This window comes from Salvelinus sp. IW2-2015, linkage group LG8, assembly GCF_002910315.2.
Source record: "Salvelinus sp. IW2-2015 linkage group LG8, ASM291031v2, whole genome shotgun sequence".
Lineage (NCBI taxonomy): Eukaryota > Metazoa > Chordata > Actinopteri > Salmoniformes > Salmonidae > Salvelinus > Salvelinus sp. IW2-2015.
In genome coordinates, this window is record NC_036848.1 from 13638200 (window position 1) to 13659348 (window position 21149).

The 21149-nt window shown below is 45.8% G+C and overlaps 1 pseudogene; it reads left to right on the forward strand.

Annotated features, from left to right (window-relative positions):
- Positions 1–21149, forward strand: part of LOC111967450 (disks large homolog 3-like) — a 90324-nt pseudogene that overhangs the window by 61045 nt on the left and 8130 nt on the right.

Sequence of the window (21149 nt, forward strand, 5' to 3'; positions counted from 1 at the left end):
CATTGTTCTTCCTCTGTCTACCATGGTTACCTGCAAGGAAGAACGTGCCGTCATCATTGCTTTTCACAAAAAGGGCTTCACAGGCAAGGATATTGGCTGCCTGTAAGATTCCACCTAAATCAACCATTTATCGGATCATCAAGAACTTCAAGGAGAGCAGTTCAATTGTTGTGAAGAAGGATTCAGGGAGCCCAAGAAAGTCCAGCAAGCGCCAGGACCGTCTCCTAAAGTTGATTCAGCTGCGGGATCACGGCACCACCAGTACAGAGCTTGCTCAGGAATGGCAGCGGCAGGTGTGAGTGCATCTGCACGCACAGTGAGGCGAAGACTTTTGGAGGATGGCCTGGTGTCAGAAGGCAGCAAAGAAGCAACTTCTCTCCAGAAAAACATCAGGGACAGACTGATATTCTGCAAAAGGTACAGGGATTGACTGCAGAGGACTGGGGTAAAGTCATTTACTCTGATGATCCCTTTCCGATTGTTTGGGGCATCTGGAAAAAGCTTGTCCGGAGAAGACAAGGTGAGCGCTACCATCAGTCCTGTGTCATGCCAACAGTAAAGCATCCTGAGACCATTCATGTGTGGGGTTGCTTCTCAGCCAAGGGAGTGGGCTCACTCACAATTTTGCCTAAGATACACAGCCATCAATAAAGAATGGCACCAACACATCCTCCGAGAGCAACTTCTCCCAACCATCCAGGAACAGTTTGGTGACGAACAATGCCTTTTCCAGCATGATGGAGCACCTTGCCATAAGGCAAAGTGATAACTAAGTGGCTCGGGGAACAAAACATCGATATTTTGGGTCCATGGCCAGGATACTCCCCAGACCTTAATCCCATTGAGAACTTGTGGTCAATCCTCAAGAGGCGGATGGACAAACTAAAACCCACAAATTCTGACAAACTCCAAGCATTGATTATGCAAGAATGGGCTGACTTCAGTCAGGATGTGGCCCAGAAGTTAATTGGCAGCATGCCAGGGCGGATTGCAGAGGTCTTGAAAAAGAAGGGTCAACACTGCAAATTTTGACTCTTTGCATCAACTTCATGTAATTGTCAATTAAAGCCTTTGACACTTATGAAATGCTTGTAATTATACTTCAGTATTCCATAGTAACATCTGACAAAAATATCTAAAGACACTGAGGCAGCAGACTTTGTGAAAATTAATATTTGTGTCATTCTCAAAACTTTTGGCCACGACTGTATCACTTTAGTTTCTATAGCAGGGCTCCAACCCTGTTCCTGGAGAGCTACCCTCCTGTAGGTTTTCACTACAACCCCAGTAGTAACTAACCTGATTCAGTTTGCCAAAAAGCTAATTATTAGAATCAGGTGTGCTAGATTAGGGTTTGAGTGAAAACCTACAGGATGGTAGCACTCCAGGAACAGGGTTGGAGCCCTGCTGTAGGCTATGTGAGCTTTATTAATCCAGGTGAATTAATCCTCGTTGAGATACAATATATTTTTTAAATGAGAACTCGTGAACAGCTCATGTGTGTGTGTGTTTGTCTCAGCTGACCAATAATGCCACCTGAACTGTGTAACTGGGCACTATCAGAGTAAAGAATGCTATGGGCCAGGACTGTTTTCCCAGAGACTAGCTACAGTAAACACAACACGAATCCACAGAGCCTGCAGCAGGTGAGCTAATCAGTAACTTGACATTGTTCTTCACTCGGGATTCTGATCAACCTTTGACCCGATAAGCTTTTAGAGAGGATCACAGGGATTTATACACATTAGCAGCAGGGTCTTCAATGGCCACTGGAAACCATTCATAGCACAGATAGGAGTGAGTCTGGCCAGAGACAGCTGGAAGATTAGAAAAAAGTCATCATTGTTCCTTGTATATTAAAAAAATAAAAATAAAAATTGTTCAGTTGAACTCCAGAGTGAGTGTAAACTGTTAATCATTCATTGCGTCTGGTTTATTCTTAGCTGCTCTGAGAGGCTTGAAATATATTTAACCGTCTGTTGCCTAAGCAGTGAGGACTTTCTTTTCCATGTCAAATTAGAACAGTGGTATTCAAATTCAGGGACGCGGCCCCACTACTGCATGTTTTATTTTATTTTATTTGGGAACAAGAAATTAAGAGTACAGATTATTGTATAGGACAATATAAACTTTTTTGAGAAAGATCATTTGAAAGATACAACGTTATTGAGTAAATGTCTTTTTTGTTTGTTTTTTCATTTTGATAAGAGATGAAAATGCTATTAATTGAGATGTATTTGTTGTCGTTAACAATCTAAATGTACAGATTTAAGGTTGTGTCATTAGATTTCTGGTGGGGTCGCAAGAAATTCCTTCGGGAAAAATGGGGTACCCAGAAATTCTGGCGGAAAAAAGGGGGTCCCCGCTGAAGAAGTTTGAACACCACTGAATTCGAATGAAATAGAAAGAGAGAGTGGGAGGAAGTAGTGGTACAATCCACTGGAGAATGTGAAGGGGAGAACTAAAAGAGGGACGAGAGAGCAGTCTTTCTTACATCTGTTTAGGCCAGCCCTGCATGCAACGGGCTTGTGATCCTGCCAGAGAGAAAGAGAGGGAGCTAATGTTTTCCACTGAGACTTGGTCTCTCTGTGTTCATGGAAAATGGCGGTCCACAGTGTCCACTATTAATCAGCCAAGCAGAGCCAATTACTGGGCTGAGGAGAGGGAGACTGCCAGAGCAGAGCAGCAGAGCAGCACAGCACTGGGGAGGCACGACCTGCTGAACCCCACATCTCCATTCAGAGCATTAGGACTGAGCTGCCTCAGCCTCACAGCCTCAGCCAAAACATTGAGGGAAGAGGATGGTTGGGGCAGTGATATATATAGAGAGTGAGTGAGGCAAAGAGAGAGAGACAACGAAAGAGAAGTAGAGAGAGACGGGGTGAACGGGAGAGAGAGGCCCATAGACAGGCATAGAGAGTAAAGGTTTTACAGCACCATAACTGTTTACATTCCTGCCGTGGATGACAAGACGAGGGGGGAGGAGGTCATATGATAGGGAGGGAGTGCTTGATCCCTGTGTTCATAACCTTTGGAATTCACTGCCTAAGCCTCTGTTATCAGGATTACATACACACGTGTGCTGGCACACAAAACAAACTCACACCTTTACTTAGAGAGCACCAACACTCAAATAACTTAAGCAAAGCTCCTTGTCACTTTGGTTATTCACATTTTCTCCTCAGTTGTATCCTGCTGTTTTACTGAAAGACAACTATGTTATTTCCGGGTCCTGACTGTCATCAATTCCTTGAGGATGTGATGTCAGGGATTTGTAAGTTAAGTTCATGACTTCCTCAGCTTGTTTATTCTATCACAAATTAGCAGGGAGCTCCTGGGAGACTGTCTGCCTAATCTCAAGAGCGCTGGGCTGATGGACAGGAATGCTGGTGTGCTGTTGCTGCGTCTGGGTGGGCTGGCCCAGGACACCACCGTCAGATAAGCGATGAGGTCCTCCCGACAACATCCCACTCCCGTCACCTTTTGCTGTGACACACAGCCCTCTGAGCCACTCAAGGGAAGCCTGGGCGACGTGAGGAGGAAGCTTGGCACGGGGGAACCTACCCTGGATGTTTCCTGTAGGATGTGGTTCTGTTCTTTAGAGATGTCTCTGGTCTGCTCTGTGTGGGCGGGTGAGGGTTAAGTCTTGTCCTGTTGCTGATGATGTGATGTAGAGTTTGACAGGCCAAAGTGGAGCTGTTTCCCATCACACAACAGCCTGCGATTCCGTCGGTACACAGCGAGACTCAACCAGAGCTCCTCTCACCAGCAAGGGAGAGATAGAGAGCGGTGTTAGAGGGATAGCTAACTTCTCCCTGGAGTTAAAGTAATAATGCCTGGGGTTTGAGTAATAATGTGCCACAGTCAGTAGCCGCCATGTTCACGGTGAACATCTCCTCCTCCATGTCGTTTGTGAGAGCTCGCCCCGAGCGGCTGAGGAAGCGACTGTCAATCAGGAGCAAACATAGGAACCTCAGGTAACCATGGTGATGCGGGTGTCTGAGTTGGAATGGGAGGGTCTTTTCAGAATGAGCACATAGAGCTCCCCTGGATGATCAAATACTTCCTGGTCCACTTTGGGGGGGGGGGGGGGGGGGGTACAACGGTCCTCTTGTTTTGCTGCTTGCTGCTATTTTATGAGGTCTTTTAAAGATAATTTATCATGTGTTATACTCATGTCTGTTACCCAATTGTGTATGTAAGTGTTATGTCGTTTTTACAAAAAGGTATTCATCCTTTAGAAAGATATATAGAAAAGAGCCGCTGCTAAGCAAAGTTGTGGATGGATGACCGAAAGAGGAGTGTGTGTGTGTGGTCAGTATGGGCTTAATGAATCTCTGACTCACCCTCCCATGTGGGAACAAACCTAATGCAGTCATTTGAAAAAGACTGCCTTATTCAGACCCAGACCTACTGCACTGCTACTATTGTTCATCAGGCTTTCACTGCCAAATAGGCTTTAGTCATACAGTATGCTCTAGGTTGAGGCCATGGGCATGAACTTAAATGAAGGGACTCTCAATAGAGGAAATGCATTATATTTGGAGGGTATTGTAACCAGGGGTTGTAACCGGTTCAGGGAACAGAACTAAAAACCGAAAAATAACAGCATTTTTGGGGGAGGAACAGAAACGGAAACGGAAACGAAAGTGATCTCTCGTGTTCTGGAACAGAACTGGTTAATAATGTTTTTTTTTTGTTCCCCAAAATATTCCTAATGTCTAGTATATAATTCTGTAATTTGGTGAAGTTACAATGCTAGTAATAGCCTAAACACATTTCAAATCACGTCATTATGTTCAGCGCTTCAAGTTAAGCCCCCTCCATGTCTACCCCTCTCTCTCGCTTCCTCCCCATCAGTGAAATTTCAGTCACATCTCGCACCTTTACTTATCTGACCAATCAAACATGCAAACAACTACTGTAGCTTACACGTTCCATAGCAAGCTTCTCTATCTGTACTAATGGGTCAAGTAAATGAATGAGCTATTTTGTAAAAATGTAGATTTCACAGGTTAAAAAAGAATGCAAAGGAACCATTACTTTTTTGGGGGTTCGAACCAGTTCAGAACTTTATTTTCTGGTTGGAACACTGGAATGGAAAATAAAAAATAAGGGTTTCTGTTCGGAACGGAACAATTAGAAAATCATTTTGGTTCCAACCCTCTTGTAACAATCCAGAATGTGCTGATATGGGTTTTAGATCAATGTGAGGTATTTATGTAAGTACCATTCAATCATTTCTCTTCAGTCTAAGTACCTTTTATTAATGTTAATCAACCTTTGTGAAACCATTTAAAACTTACCACCATGCCTCTTCACATGTTTTACTGGAACAATCAGGGTTGTTTTCAGTCAGGCCCTAAGACTAATGCTAGGAAAGTATATACTGTATGCATGCAGTCTTGGCCTCCATTGATGTAAAAAGAGTCTCTTCAGCAACTTAGAGCAAAGCCATTAGGGATTGAGTAGGAATTGTTCTTGTGGACCGCAGGCTGAGTACTGGGAGTGAAGACCACTAATGGGAACCATGCGGAGGGCTCTGCTGAGAGGGGTGACTGTGTGTGTGTCTGTGTAAGCTTCCAGAGCCTCTGCAAAGTGTGTCTTTGCCTTATATCTGAGGCATGTTCACAGAAGGTTTTTGATGGTCCCTAGCAGTGGTTTGGCCTCTTCAAGATCCTTCGTACGACACAGTCTGGAATTCAGCCTGCCTGATGATGACTCACAGCGGCTAAAGCTAAAACAGAGCTGCAGCAGGAGCAGTCAAGCGTGGGGCTGCTCATTGTGTGTGTGTGTGAGCACATGAGCGTGAGAAGGAACAGTGCCCGAGGGGGCAAATTGTTCATGAAAGACAGCATGTCTTGGTGGGCCCAGTTGTCCCTTGAAACTCAAAGCATTGTTCGAGGTGAAGTCTGATCATAATCACCACATGTTCTTCTTACATGCCTATTGCCAGTGTAGTTCAACCCGTGAGAGTGCCGTCTAAGTATTTCATTTCCTTTTTCACATTTTTTGGTTCCGTTTGTGGAATGATGTTTATTACTCATTTATATGCTGGGATTTTTTCTTTCCTGCAAAGGTATATGAAAGTATTTACTTTGAAACATGCATAGAAAGCGCTTCTCTTCATGCTCTGCAGCAGCATAGTCGAAGGATTGTATATTTACTTCAAAATAAGAGATGTATGTGTCACCTTTTCCAGAATACAAGTTGGCGACATGTATAAACAGATGTTGGTGTGGGTTGTTTCCTAAACTACCTCCGTCTCCCCCTCTATCTTTCTCTCTTCCTTCCCTCTTTCTCACTCCTCCCCCTCTTTCTCTCTTCTCATTCTCTCCCTCACTTTCCACTACTAAAACCTACTACCACTAAAACCTCTGTTAGCTACCTGGGATGCATCCTTAATGGAAGCTTGGGGGGTGTGACCATGGCCACTAAAGTGCTAGGGAAGGTTAATGCCAGGACCAAGTTTCTGGCTAAAATGTCCAAGCTTCTTGATAAGGACTCCATGAGAGTGCTAGCCACTGCCCTTATTCAATGCCATTTAGACATTGCTAGTACTTCCTGGTTTGGAGGCTTATCTAAGCTTCTGAAGGGGAAGCTCCAGATAGCCCAGAATAAACTGATCAGGGTAGTATTGAAGGTGAGTCCATGTACTCACATAGGCAGAGGCTGCTTTCAGGAATCAACTGGCTGCCTGTTCAGGCTAGGGTGTCCCAGATTAGACTGGGTCTGGATTAATCACGGTGTCCCAGATTAGACTGGGTTTGGTTTAATTAGGGTGTCCCAGATTAGACAGGGTCTGGTTTAATGAAGGTGTCCCAGATTAGACAGGGTCTGGTTTAATTAGGGTGTCCCAGATTAGACAGGGTCTGGTTTACAGGAGGATTTATGGTTCTGCACCCAGATATCTGAATGACTACTTTCCCCATGTTAGGGATGCACACAATCACAGCACCAGATCAGGTGTTGCTAATGTGTGCTCATACAGGTTCAGGAGTAATGCTGGGAAAGGTACTTTCTTGTATATTGGAGCCTCCGAGTGAAATGAGTTGCCGCTGCCCATAAAAATAACGTCCTCTCTGGGCAGCTTTAAAAATAAAGTAAAAAACAGTTTTGTCTTCTGTGCCCATATGAATGTATCCTACGATGTAACTGCAATGATGAGATAGATGTTCTTCTTTGTTTTTATGTTTTATTATCTCGCTGTCATACTGTGTTCAACCGTGTCCGATCTTGCCTAGCCATGTTGTCTCAAGAGGACCACAATGTAAATAAGTCCCAGACTGTGTGTTATCCTCCATGATGTGCATCAAGTTTTGTGTTCTTTTTTTCTTATTTTTACGGTCGAATTAATAAACTAAACACTTCTCTCCCTCTTTCTGTCTGTCTCTGCCTCTCTCCTGTTCTCCCAGTCCCGCCCCGCGCCCTGATGCTGTTGCTCTGTTTGGCAGGGAGCCGCGGAAGGTGCTGCTGCACAAGGGCTCTACGGGGCTGGGCTTCAACATCGTGGGCGGCGAGGATGGAGAGGGCATTTTTGTCTCCTTCATCCTGGCTGGAGGACCAGCAGACCTGAGCGGAGAGCTCAGAAGGGGAGACCGCATCCTCTCGGTCAGTGGCTTACCGGTCCTGGCAACTAACTAACCAGCCAGCCAACCTGTGGCAGGGTTTACACATTGCTTTAAAATGTATAGCAAGTTGCATAGCGTATACAGTATTAGTGCATTTAAGGTGTTTTAGCACTAAAGATTTACCATCGAAGACGTGCCTTTACCAACAGACAATAACAATGGAGAGAGGAGTAGACCCAAAGTGGTAACAGGATAAATATAATAAGTTGGGCAGCATGGAATCAAAGTAAACCAAAGAGACCATTGGACCATCTTCCAGTCAAGGTCACAGCTCTCATTTAAACCAATAATCTCTTATAGCTAATGCAAGGCCCCCCATGATGACAAATAAGTACCTTTCTGGAGGGCACATCTGCTCAATGGTCCTCGTGGGATTGTGAATCAGCCATTTTCTCTAGTCACAAAACTGTTCATCATGCCAAGGTCATACCTCCACTGATTGAAAACTAATCATCCAGCTGGTGATCCAGGAGAGGATAAACAGGATGAGGCTCTCCTACACATCCTTATGTCAGAGCCAGGTAGTCTTATTCCTTTGTTGGCTCAATAGCTCTGTGCTGGTTGGTCCATTGGCCTGTCAATAAGGCTCCATGGTTGAGGTTCTGCCCTCTGCTATGTGTCTCAGGTGAATGGGGTGAACCTGCGGAACGCCACCCACGAGCAGGCAGCTGCAGCGCTGAAGAGGGCCGGCCAGACGGTCACCATCATCGCCCAGTACCGACCAGAAGGTAGGAGTTTCTCTGCTCTCTCTCAACCCAAACCTACCTACACCACATACTTTACATTTTAGTTGCTGTCATCCAAAGCAACTAAAGGTCTGTTTATGTGCAGTAAGGGGGCTGCTGAGCAACCGCACAAACAGCTCATTCTTTATCTTGATCTTTATGTTGTGAACAGATGTGCTGAATAATCATCTCAGTCTCAGTCAGGACTGCACTAGATGAGGGGCATACAGGTGATCTAGTTAAGCAAACCAGCCTCTACAGTATTTGCATTTCTTACTTTGAAGTGTAGACCTACTAATGTAAATATTTACAATAAAGCAGAACCATGTGACATGTTAATGTCCCAAATGTTTAAACTACTGCAGTGGTGTAGGCTAGGCTACATGCAGCCCTTGAAAAAGAAAAGGAGAGCCTCTAGGAGCTCAGATGAAATAATTTTTGAACCAACGTTTGGACAGCCAAGCTGTCTTCATCTGGGTACATACAAGCCCTTACCTGGTCTGTCTTAGTTATCTTGAAGAGAGTCTGGTTCGCAAATGAGGACAGTAGGCTACAGAGCGTCTTGTGATTGGCTGACTGTGCCGGGATTCATGTTCAGGGGCTCCGCTTACATTAATACATTCGCTGTACAGCCAGGCTGAAGTGTAGAGCCAACTGCAAGGCGGGCAACCGAAGGACTGGCTGTTGTCCTTCTTTCCACTGTTTCGAGTCCAATCCTCCGTGTACAGTGTTTCCGTCTCGGCGGTCACTGTACTAGGGAAGGAAAACGGAAACAAAACAAACTGGAGTGAGGGCAGGCAGAGGGGCGCGAACAGAATTACAGAGCGTGCGCGAGGATATACTAGGGAGAAGAAAGGAAAGGTGGAGGAACTTTTGAACTTCTTCAGCTACACACAAATGTGCATGGGGGATGGGCATGAATTCACAGTCGGCTGGATGTTAGGATCAGATACCACGGGCTGCGAAGTAACACAGCATTGCACTGAACAGAGGTGAGGAAATAAACAGGAGCAATTGTTGTCCCGCGCGCTCCCATTTACAGGAAAGAGGGTGGAGAGAATACAGTGGAATCAGGAACATTTACTGTAACATTTGTGTAGTCACTCAAGCTTTTGGGGTCGGTTAACGACAGTAACTTGCCATTATAGGGGTTTCTGTTGTTGCACAACCAAGTTACGGGGCAAACAAAGTATTATCTTGCCACCAAGCTAACGTTAAACCTGCGCCGTGGATTAACTCCAGTTTGCGCCGTTTGGTAAACTCTTAGTTTAACCAAATGCTAGGATCCGTTTGGAATTATCTATAAACTAGATTGTATTTGTAGCTATAGTAGTTAGTTATGTGCCCATAGCTCGCCAGTTTCCACCAAATGCAGTTAGGTAAATTAGCTAGCTACGGTAACGTTAGTCAAATGATTTGAGGACGTTATCTAGCTAGCTAAAGTTAGCGTGTTAACGTTAGCATTCAACCTTTAATATAATGTCAGGTTATCTAAAGGTTTAGTAGCTAGGTCACGTTAGTTATAAATGTTGCATCATAGTGAACGACTTAGTAAATTACTCTCAACTAGATTGTTAGCAATCTAACGTTACTCTTGTCAGTGTTCTTATTGATTTAGCGATAAGAAATGCCTCATTAGATAACAAACAGGTGGACACAGGTGTGGTCAGAGTGGAGGGTTTTGAGTAGATGGGGTGCAGCTAATGTCAGAAGTGCTTCTCGTAGCCGGTAAGGATAATTAGTTTAGCGTTAATTAAAACGCAAAAATTATCCGGCCGCGACTGTAACATGCAACTTTTGACCTCACTTTGACATTAGCTGCATCCTTATAGCCCTGACCAGAATGGAGCAGGTCCTGTCATTTCAGGAAGTGACCTCATCAGGAAACAAACCTTTTCAAACACCTGATTGATATGTCAGGGTGAGGCTTGACCATTTGCCAAAGCAGCAGCTACTCTTCCTGGGGTCCAGCAAAATAAAGGCAGTTTATACAATGTCATAGAACAATTCTCATATGCAGGTAACAAAGACAAACACAGCCTAATAACAAAAGCATAAAGGGCAGATCATAGGTAAATATGACGTTCTTTAGAAGTAGAATCTGGTATGCATGCACACGCTGTAACAACAATTGAAAGGATATGAGCTTTAGGTCTCAGCTCTCCTCTCAGCTTGGACTATGACAGGAATGTAGGAGTCTAAGTTGTAGCTTGTTCTCTCCCATATTCCGGATACCTCCAATAACACACAAAACATCAACCTGGATCAAGGAGGGTTTAATTACTCTCCACGGGTCTGGCATTTCTGTGGGAAGAAAGGTCAGGTAATGGAGGCCAGAAAAGCTCATTGAATCAGAGTTGGATTCTGGCTCTGGAACCAGTTGGGCTAGTGGCCCAGGCCCACTAGGCTGATGTGCCTCCAAGAACAGCAAAGGGTGTCTTTTTACAGTAGATAATTAATGATGCCCCATCTACCATAGTAAATGTTGCCAGTCTGTTAAATGTTTGATCTACAGGGGTCAAACAATATCTTGAAATAATGTTGTATTTGCCAGAGTGAACTCTTGTTTTATAAAATGCCTCAAGTCAATACAACAGTGCCTTTTGTAGTATCGTGCCTGTCTACTGTTGTATCCTTCAGGATAATCTGATCAGTATCTGTTAAAGTCTAGCGCTGGCAATATTTAACCAGACCTAGATGGATGAGTCAAGAGTGCACTAAGATCTGTGGCCGATAACTCAGCTGGCGTCCTGAGCTCAGACATGACATGTCCTTAGCCTGGGTCTATTCAGAGGGACCCGGACCGTTGTAGAGGACAGTCAGTCAGGAGTAAGTGGAGTGTAAATGCTGCTTCATGCTGGGCTCACTGCCTGGACTCCTCTCTCTCAGGGGCAGGAGCCCGGCCGTCCACTCCACAGACCTCTGATGGAAGGCCAGCACTGAAGAATACATGAGCTGAACTCACAGCAGAGAGTAGAGACTGCACCCTTTCATACTTACTGGACTGCCACCAAATGTCACTCTAACTCTCAATCGTAACATTGAGTTCATTGAGTGGAATGGAGAGGTGCATAGTGTACTCTCATGCCCCCCCCTCCCTCTCTGTCACTGGGGTAGAATTACAGTAGACCTTATCCCTGCCCTGGCGAGGGGTTTCACAGCGACAAGACTAGGCTAAATGTCAACCCCAGCAACTCATTTCACAAATGAGGGTAGTCCAGGTTTACATGTTCATGTTATAGCACTGGGAAAGTAGTCCCAACCTAGACTAACCCAGAGAACATGGCAACATAGCACTGTAAACTTATATTACAAACGCATGCCCGGGCTGTTTCATGACAGGATCAAGAGTGGAGCAGGCAGCCCCCCCCCCCGACAAAAAAATAAAAGACAGTACAGCTAATAAGGACAAGCAGTAGGAGATGGCGAGATGCAGGAATGACCCAGTTTCTGTTCTTGTCTCCCTGTACTTCTTCCTTAGGGATCATTCCAAAATGTACTCTCCTATTGTACTTATTCCAATAAGAGTTTGTGCTTTTTGGTGGTGTAGATTTGAAGACTGTTCACTGTTCACAAAGACTGTTGTTTTGACTTGTTGGTTATGGTGTTTGGGACTTGGTTATGGACTCAGCTCCATATCAGGTTGCGGTGCTTCAATCCCCTCTGAAAGCCAAGCTGACTGCAGACTACAGCTGTTTTCTCTGTTGTTACATGTGTTCCCTGTGGAGCCTGGCAGCTGGAGGGGGGCTGCAGGGTGGTCCTGCCCCTCAGTCTCTCTCTGGTGGTTAGGACTGAAGGGATGACTGACAATGGATATAGCGCTGCTTACAGACCTTTAGGAGTGAGGGCCCAACCACCCCCACCCACTACACTCTCTTCTCCATTGCTCTGGGGAGCGTTGACTAACGATGTGGTGTGTTGATATTCTTGGAAATAGGACACTAATGTCTGGGTCTCTCCTTCGGTCTTTTTTCTTGTCCCTCCCGCCCTCTTATATCCTTGCTTCCGGCAGTTTTCCTTTTTCTCCCCTCCCTTGCCTGAGAGCCAAGTGGACTAGTCTGCCTGGCTGCTTCCGCATAGGCTGCTCTGTTGCTCCTGATAGTGCCTGGGCGTTGCCCCTAGTTACAGGCAGGCGGGCAGGTGGTGTCGGGTTACCTCACCTTGCTGTGCCATCCTCCTGTATAGTTAAGCCGCAGCCAGAGAGAGGGAGCAGGGCGGAGACTACACATCATGCCTCGGGAGTGGTTTCTGTTTGCTTTGAATCCTCTCTACTTCGGGTTTCGGCTGGGGGGGTAGAGTTGAGGCTGGGGACCTACTGCCAGAGAGAATGACCTTTTTTTCACATCTGATGTGGTTTATTTACGGATAAACTGGAGTAGCCTAAATCATCATTAGAGGAAAGGTTGTTTCTGAGGTTAGGCTACCTTTAGAACATTGATTTCTGATCATTCTCATATTGGAAAGTGTTTCCATCCAGCCGACTGATTTCTAAGGTGAGTGAAACCCTTACAGGGATGGGAGTCAGACTCATTGCACAACAATATTTTGTGTTAAAGCAACTCTGTTCTAAAAGTATAACCTTTTGAAGTTGATACGTACTGAATGTCCCTTAGTTTGTTGATAGTGGTGACTTCAGAGGCAATGGTATGTGGTCGGTTATCACTCAATGGAATGAATGGCATCTTGTCCAGTATGTTACTGTCAATGTGGAACCTCTGACACAATATTGTTGGAATCAATGTTTTGCTTCCACGTATATTTGCTTTATCTTGCCTTATCTCATGTGGTGGGGACTCCAGATACAAACGTTGGTTGCGGCACTCCACTAACACCATTGTGGTTCTGACGTTTACATGGTTCTCATCACAAGTACTTGTTTTTCAATCAGCGTCTGTTGGTTTTGATCTTGATGAGTGCATGTTTAATGAGGAGGCTTAGGTGGATTCATATATCAGGAAGCAGTGGATTTATACACCATGACAAATGGTCATCCATTCAAACGGGTTGGACTGGCTTTCAAACGTGTTGGAGTGGCTAGCTTCCTTTGGAAAAAATCATGTTTGAGTTCCATGTTGAACGTACTTAATTAATTTGCATAATCAATGACCTGACAGGAGATATTAGTGGATGTGTGAGGCAGAGACATGATGAAGCTCCATCTGGTCCTGAGGTAATGAATCAGGCTGAAAAGAGCCGCTACTGAACCACCACTCTCACACTGCTCACCCGAGTGCTGAGCCACACATTCAATGGCCAGGAGACGCTAGTAGTCGACTTCATAAAGCAAGATCGTCGCCTCGCTTCAAGTCCTTAGGAAACTATGCAGTAATTCGTTTTTTAATGTATTTCTTACATTGTTAGCCCAGAAAATCTTAAGTGTTATTACATACAGCCAGGAAGAACTATTGGATATAAGAGCGACGTCAACTTACCAACATTACGACCAGGAATACGACTTTCCCGAAGCAGGTCTTTTGTTCAGACCTCCCCCTGGACATTGGATCTAATCCCAGAGGCCGCCTCAAAACAACGTTGTCGCCGCAGGAGAGGCAGACGGAGCGGCCTCCTGGTCAGACTTATAAGGCGAGCATACCATCCACCGCTTCCGAGCATATTACTTGCCAATGTCCAGTCTCTAGACAACAAGGTGGACAAAGTTTGGGCACAAGTTGCCTTCCAGAGAGACATCAGAGATTGTAACATTCTCCGTTTCACGGAAACGTGGCTCACTCAGGATATGTTGCCCCAACAGAAACAAACATCTCTCTGGTAAGAAGAAGGACGAGGGTGTATGCCTCATGATAAACGACTCGTGATGGAATCATAACAACATACAGGAACTCAAGTCCTTTTGTTCACCTGACCTAGAATTCCTTACAATATAATGCCGACTGCATTATCTCCCAAGATACTTATTTTTGATTATAGTCACAGCCGTATATACCCCCCCCCCCCCRCRCGACGGTCCTGAAAGAACTCTATGTGAACTGGAAACCATATATGCTGAGGCTGCATTTATTGTAGCTGGGGATTTTAACAAAGCTGATTTGAGAACCATCCTACCTAAATTCTACCAGCACATTGCTTGTAGTACCCGCTCGAGCAAAACACTCGACCACTGCTACTCTAACTTATGCGATGCCTACAAGGTAAACATTTAAACCCTCGCAAGGCTGCCGGCCCAGACGGCATCCCTAGCCGCGTCCTCAGAGCATGCGCAGACCAGTTGGCTGGTGTGTTTGCGGATATATTCAATCAATCCCTATCCGTCTGCTGTCCCCACATGCTTCAAGATGGCCACCATTGTTCCTGTTCCCAAGAAAGCGAAGGTAACTGAACTAAATGACTATCGCCCCCTTCTGTCATCATCAAGTGCTTTGAGAGGCAAGTCAAGGATCATATAACCTCCACCCTACCTGATACCCTAGACCCACTCCAATTTGCTTACTGCCCCAATAGGTCCACAGACGATGCAATTGCCATCACAGTGCCCTAAACCACCTGGACTAGAGGAATACTTATGTAAGAATGCTGTTCATTGACTACAGCTCAGCATTCAACACCATCGTACCCTCAAAACTCATCATTAAGCTTGAGACCCTGGGTCTCGACCCCACCCTGTGCAACTGGGTCCTGGACCTTCTGACTGTCCGCCCCCAGGTGGTGAAGATAGGAAACATCTCCACTCCGCTGATCCTCAACACTGGGTCCCCACAAGGGTGCGTTCTCAGCCCTCTCCTGTACTCCCTGTTTACCCATGACTACGTGGCCATGCATGCCTCCAACTCAATCATCAAGTTTGCAAACGACACTACAGTGGTAGGCTTGATTACCAACGACAAGACAGCCTACAGGGAGGAGGTGAGGGCCCTCGGAGTGTGGTGTCATAAAAACAACCTCACTCAACGTCAACAAAACAAATGAGATGATCGCGGATTTCATGTAACAGCATAGGGAGCACCCATCCACAACAACGGGACAGTAGTGGAGAAGGTGGAAACTGTTAAGTTCCTCGGTGTACACATCACGGACAAACTGAAATGGTCCACCCACACAGACAGCGTGGTGAAGACGGCGCAAGAGCGCCTCTTCAACCTCAGGAGGCTGAAGAAATTTTGCTTGTCACCAAAAACACTCACAAACTTTTACAGATGCACAATCGAGAGCATCCTGTCGGGTTGTATCACAGCCCGGTACGGCAACTGCACCGCCCTCAACCGCAAGGCTCTCCAGAGGGTGGTGTGGTCTGCACAACGCATCACCGGGGGCAAACTACCTGCCCTCCATGACACCTACAGCACCCAATGTCACAGGAAGGCCAAAAAGATAATCAAGGACATCAACCACCCGAGCCACTGCCTGTTCACCCCGCTATCATCCAGAAGGTGAGGTCAGTACAGGTGCATCAAAGCTGGGATCGAGAGACTGAAAAACAGCTTCTATCTCAAGGCCATCAGACAGTTAAACAGCCATCACAAACATGGAGAGGCTGCTGCCAACATACAGACTCAAATCACTGGCCACTTTAATAAATGGATTTAATTAAGGTATCGCTAGTCACTTTAAATGATCCTACTTTAATAATGTTTACATATCCTACATTACTCATCTTGTGTGTGTGTATATACTGTATTTTATACCATCTATTGTATCTTGCCTATGCCGCACAGCCATCGCAAATCCATATTTTCATATGTACATTTTCTTATTCCATCCCCTTACATTGTGTGTAAGGTAGTCGTTGTGAATTTTAGATTACTTGTTAGATGTTACTGCACTGTCGGAACTAGAAGCACAAGCATTTCTCTACACTCAAATTAACATCTGCTAACCATGTGAATGTGACCAATAAAATTTGATTTGACATTATTGCAGGCTATGAGTGTTGTCAACCTTCGAGCTGGAAAGTGGTGCAATGATATTTTTAGGCGCTGTATGTGAGAATGAAATGGGGAGAAACACAGAAGTGTGAGTGTGTTAGGGTGTTCGGTAATTTATATTTGAATAACTTAAATATTCATATGAAGTATTCACTTTTATATCTGTGTTCATGAGTTTCTAGTGGATAGACCATATGGTTCAAGAGAAAATAGACAAATCAATGTTATAACATTTCTGGTAGTTTACTGGTAAACATTGAAAGTTACCAGTATTTTACCCTACCTTTGCAAACCTAATGTGTGTCATTGCGGATATGGACACAGTTTTTCTGTCCCTGCAAGTGCATCAACCGTACATCCGATTGTGTGTGAGATTTAAAGGGGGAGAAACTGTGTGTGACATTCTGACTTGACACCATTTGTGTGTCCCTGCAGAGTACAGCCGGTTTGAGTCCAAGATCCACGACCTGAGGGAACAGATGATGAACAGCAGCATGAGCTCTGGGTCGGGCTCCCTGCGCACCAGCGAGAAACGCTCCCTCTATGTCAGGTATCAGAACACACACACAAACCTCCCTGCGCACCAGCGAGAAACGCTCCATCAGGTATTAGAACACACACACAAACCTCCCTGTTGCACAACGAAAACGAACATCATCATGGTATCAGAACACACAACACAAACCTCCCTGCGCACCAGGAGAAACGCTCCATCAGGTATTTAGAACACACCACACCCCCCCCCCCCTCACACACAAACTCCCTCGCACCAGCGAGAAACGCTCCATCAGGTATCAGAACACACAACACAAACCTCCCTGGCACCAGCGAGAAACGCTCCATCAGGGACACAAACCTCCCCGTGCACCACGAAAACGCTCCATCAGGTATCAGAACACACACACACACAAACCTCCCTGTGCACCAGCGAGAAACGCTCCATCAGGTACACAAACCTCCCTGTGCACCAGCGAGAAACGCTCCATCAGGTATCAGAACACACACACACAAACCTCCCTGTGCACCAGCGAGAAACGCTCCATCAGGTATCAGAACACACACACACAAACCTCCCTGTGCACCAGCGAGAAACGCTCCGTCTACGTCAGGTACCAGAACACACACAAACAGTACTCACAGCTCCCAAACTCATCACATTTAGCTCATCACTCACAAATACAAAGATTTTTCATAATCACAAAGTAGGTCATCATTAGACTATCAGATGCCAAATATCTGCTCATCTGATTAATTTGATGAGCAAGCTTTTCTGTTGGATGCCACACATGAACTATTTTACAAATAGTACATCCTATGACTGGCAAAAGTTCTGCTGGTATCATAATGTTATCACGCTGTGGGCATGAAGCCAAACTGTATGGAACCCCAGCCAGTAAGCCAACCAGCCAGCCAGTCAGTCAGGAAGAGCAACAGGTGGCAGGCAGGCCTCTCGCTCTCTCTGCTATAATGAGTGCAGCTGCCTGATTCAGGACAGGAAGGGCTCTGGGTGGGTCATGGTGAAAAGGATTAATCTATGATGTAACACTCATGTCCTAAGTACTGGAACCATATTTCAAGTTAAGTGCTGTGTAGCAGCTTCATGTGAGCCCAATATGTAGGCTGCAATAATGAACACTTTCAGATCCTACTTGGAGATTCTTGACAGAGAAAGAAGCATCTTACTATGAACACAAGCCAGATCAAAATACTTAGTGTAATCGGTTCAATGTACTAAAGGGGGGGAAAAGGTCAATGAAAAAAGTAAGATTCTTCTGCTGTGTGATTTGACCATTCGTGTTGTCCCCCAGCAAGACTGTAGCTCACTGGGCCACCTGTAGACAGCGTAAACCAGGATGACTAATGCTCTATAAGACTCCTGTCAGCCAGGGAGAACCATTCTCTCCTTTCATCTGTGTGGGTGACTAAGCATACAGTTATGGAGGAAAAGGCTGTGTCTGTTTTAGCCCACTGCAGCAGCCTCTGGAATGTGAGGAGGCCTCTCCAGTGCTCACACACACTCCAACAACACACACACACACACACACACACACACACCCAGGGTGTGTCTGAATGCCTGTGTGAGGGGAGGCAGTCATGCAACCTGGCAGTAAGACTCAATACCATTACCTGCAGGTAGCTAGTAGCAGGGCAATCTGAATACTTCAGACCAGGCAACCAGTAGGGAGAACACACTGGACCTTCAGACCAGGCAACCAGTAGGGAGAACACACTGGACCTTCAGACCAGGCAACCAGTAGGGAGAACACACTGGTAATAGTAACTGCACACTGGACCTTCAGACCAGGCAACCAGTAGGGAGAACACACTGGTAATAGTAACTCCACACTGGACCACGTAGTGTCCTGTAGATCCAGGTCAGATTGGTGAAACCTGTAGAGCAGGAATTCCTCCCTGTAAAATAGCAGTGGTAGCAGCATAGCTGTCTTCAATAGAAACTGGCAACAAAGAAGCCAGTGTCTGTTTTGCAATAACATTGTCAAGTTTCATCATGAGAAGCAGTGGGTTTTAAACTTCATAACCTGTTACTAGTATGGTGCAGTAATATGTTGTTGAGTGATTGACTCTTACACCCCTCTGTCTCTCGCTCTCTCTGTGTGTCTTTCTCGCCCTCTCTGTGTGTCTCGTGTGTGTGTAGAGCTCTGTTTGACTACGACCGGACCAGAGACAGCTGTCTGCCCAGCCAGGGCCTGAGCTTCTCCTATGGGGACATCCTGCATGTCATCAACGCCTCCGATGACGAGTGGTGGCAGGCGCGCCTGGTCACGCCCCACGGGGAGAGCGAGCAGATCGGGGTCATTCCAAGCAAGAAGAGGTATCCTCAGCACCCCCATTTACTATCCAAAATGTGCAGCTGTTGTGACGTTCAAAGTGCCTCAGTAAACGATTTGAAATGGGTCTTTTCTATGCAGGGTGGAGAAGAAAGAGCGAGCGAGGTTAAAAACAGTCAAGTTCCATGCCAGGACGGGCATGATCGAGTCCAACAGGGTGAGTGTGGAGGGTGGCTCTCTGGTTCTCCTGCCTGGCAGTGGGGACCTAAGGAGCTGACCCACTTCCCCCTCCCTGAGGCAGGCAATGTGGGAACAGGAGCAGGTAGCAGGGACCAAGCTACTCACTGGAGCTAGTGCAGGAAACTAAAGACTCACAATACATTACATTGCAGACAGGCTACCAAACCGGCTCATGCTTAATAATTATGTAATAAGGTTCGAGGAGGGTGTGCTATATAGCCAATATATCACGGCTAAGGGCTGTTCTTACGCACGACGCAACGTGGAGTGCCTGGACACAGCCCTTAGCCGTGGTATATTGACCATATACCACAAACCCCTGAGGTGCCTTATTGTTATTATAAACTGGTTACCAACGTAATTAGGGCAGTAAAAATAAATGTTTTGTCATGCCCGTGGTATATGGTCTGATAGACCATGGCTGTCAGCCAATCAGCATTCAAGGCTCGAACCACCCAGTTTATAACGCTTAATAAGAACTGTCCTATCTAAGTGCATTAGTGTTTTTCTTGTTTATGTGATATATAATCCGTGTACATCAGGCAATGTATGAAACAGCTGGTTCACAAATCTAGGCTCTCGTTGGTCAATTATTGATTGGCTAAGTGTTATCACATGATGTTCATGTAATATTTTAACCCTGTCATTCACTCCTGTAATGATATAAGAAAGCAATTTCAGCTTCTATATACCGTTTCTAGGATAAAAATGAAGTAGCATCTCCCCTTTGCAAAAGTGTTCCATTCATTTCACCCTGGTTATCTGCCTTAATTTATTGTTACATTTTTGTCTGTTTTATTTCATTTTGCATGTGTGTTTGGTGTCCTCGTTGAACAAAAACATTATGTTGTGTTTTTTGTTTCACCCCCCCATCSCCCCCCCCCCCCCCCCCCATCATCATGCACATCTCCAAGCAGTCAATCAAAATAAAGCGCAAAAAAAGCTTCAACCTCTCACACAAGTTCCCGTTTTACAAGAGCAAGGAGAATATTGTGCAGGAGTTGGAGTCTGAACGTGAGTACCCAACGTGTGATAACAGAGGGTTTTGCTTTTCGCGCTTTTCCTCTCCGCTTCATCTCTCCACTCACCTCTGGGAGCAGACCGTGGCTGTCTTTCCGCTCTCATTTAATCACCCAGAGAGGACCCACACAGACCCAGGCCTGGGGTTCAGGTGTCGGCCTCTCTCTGGTGTCCGTCTGTCTGTCCTCTGGTGGAGACTCCAGGTGTGTTCTGCTGGCTGCCAGGGCATGTGCGTGTCTGGCTGCACTAACACAGTAACGGTGTACTGCTTCTAGAGGCCTTGATACACCCCCACTATTTACTGCTGCCCAGTCAATCCTCATCCACACAGTCACTGACCCACAGAGCTAGAATCACATTAACTGGACGGCAGCACTAAAAAGCATTAAGACCAACGGGTCAAAATCCCATCCATAATGGGACTGACTGTGTCTAATTGAAAAGGGCATTGGTTTTCACTGGGAATAGAGTAGGGTTTAGGGAGCACAGTGCCTTGTGTTGGTCCCCCCCATCTCCCAACGAGCAGCACAGCACACCTCCCTTGCTCTCGGCCTGTTCCAGCGCTCACTAACCTCTTCTTCTTCTTCCTGTCTGCCTCTTCTCTCTCTGTTTCTGCTCTCACCTGTCGGGACACTCAGGACTTCCCAGGGTTAAGCGATGACTTTTATGGATCAAAGAGTTTGAGTAAGTGTGTGGTTGGACTGGCACGCTGCAGCTGCTGTCCCCTGAGCACCGAGCTAAATGCCTGTTCAATGCAGACCCGACTGGCAATGGCTGCAACACACACATGCGCTTTCTCTTGCTTACATGCTTACATACATACATACATACATACACACATACCACCTAGGGTAAGAGTACAAG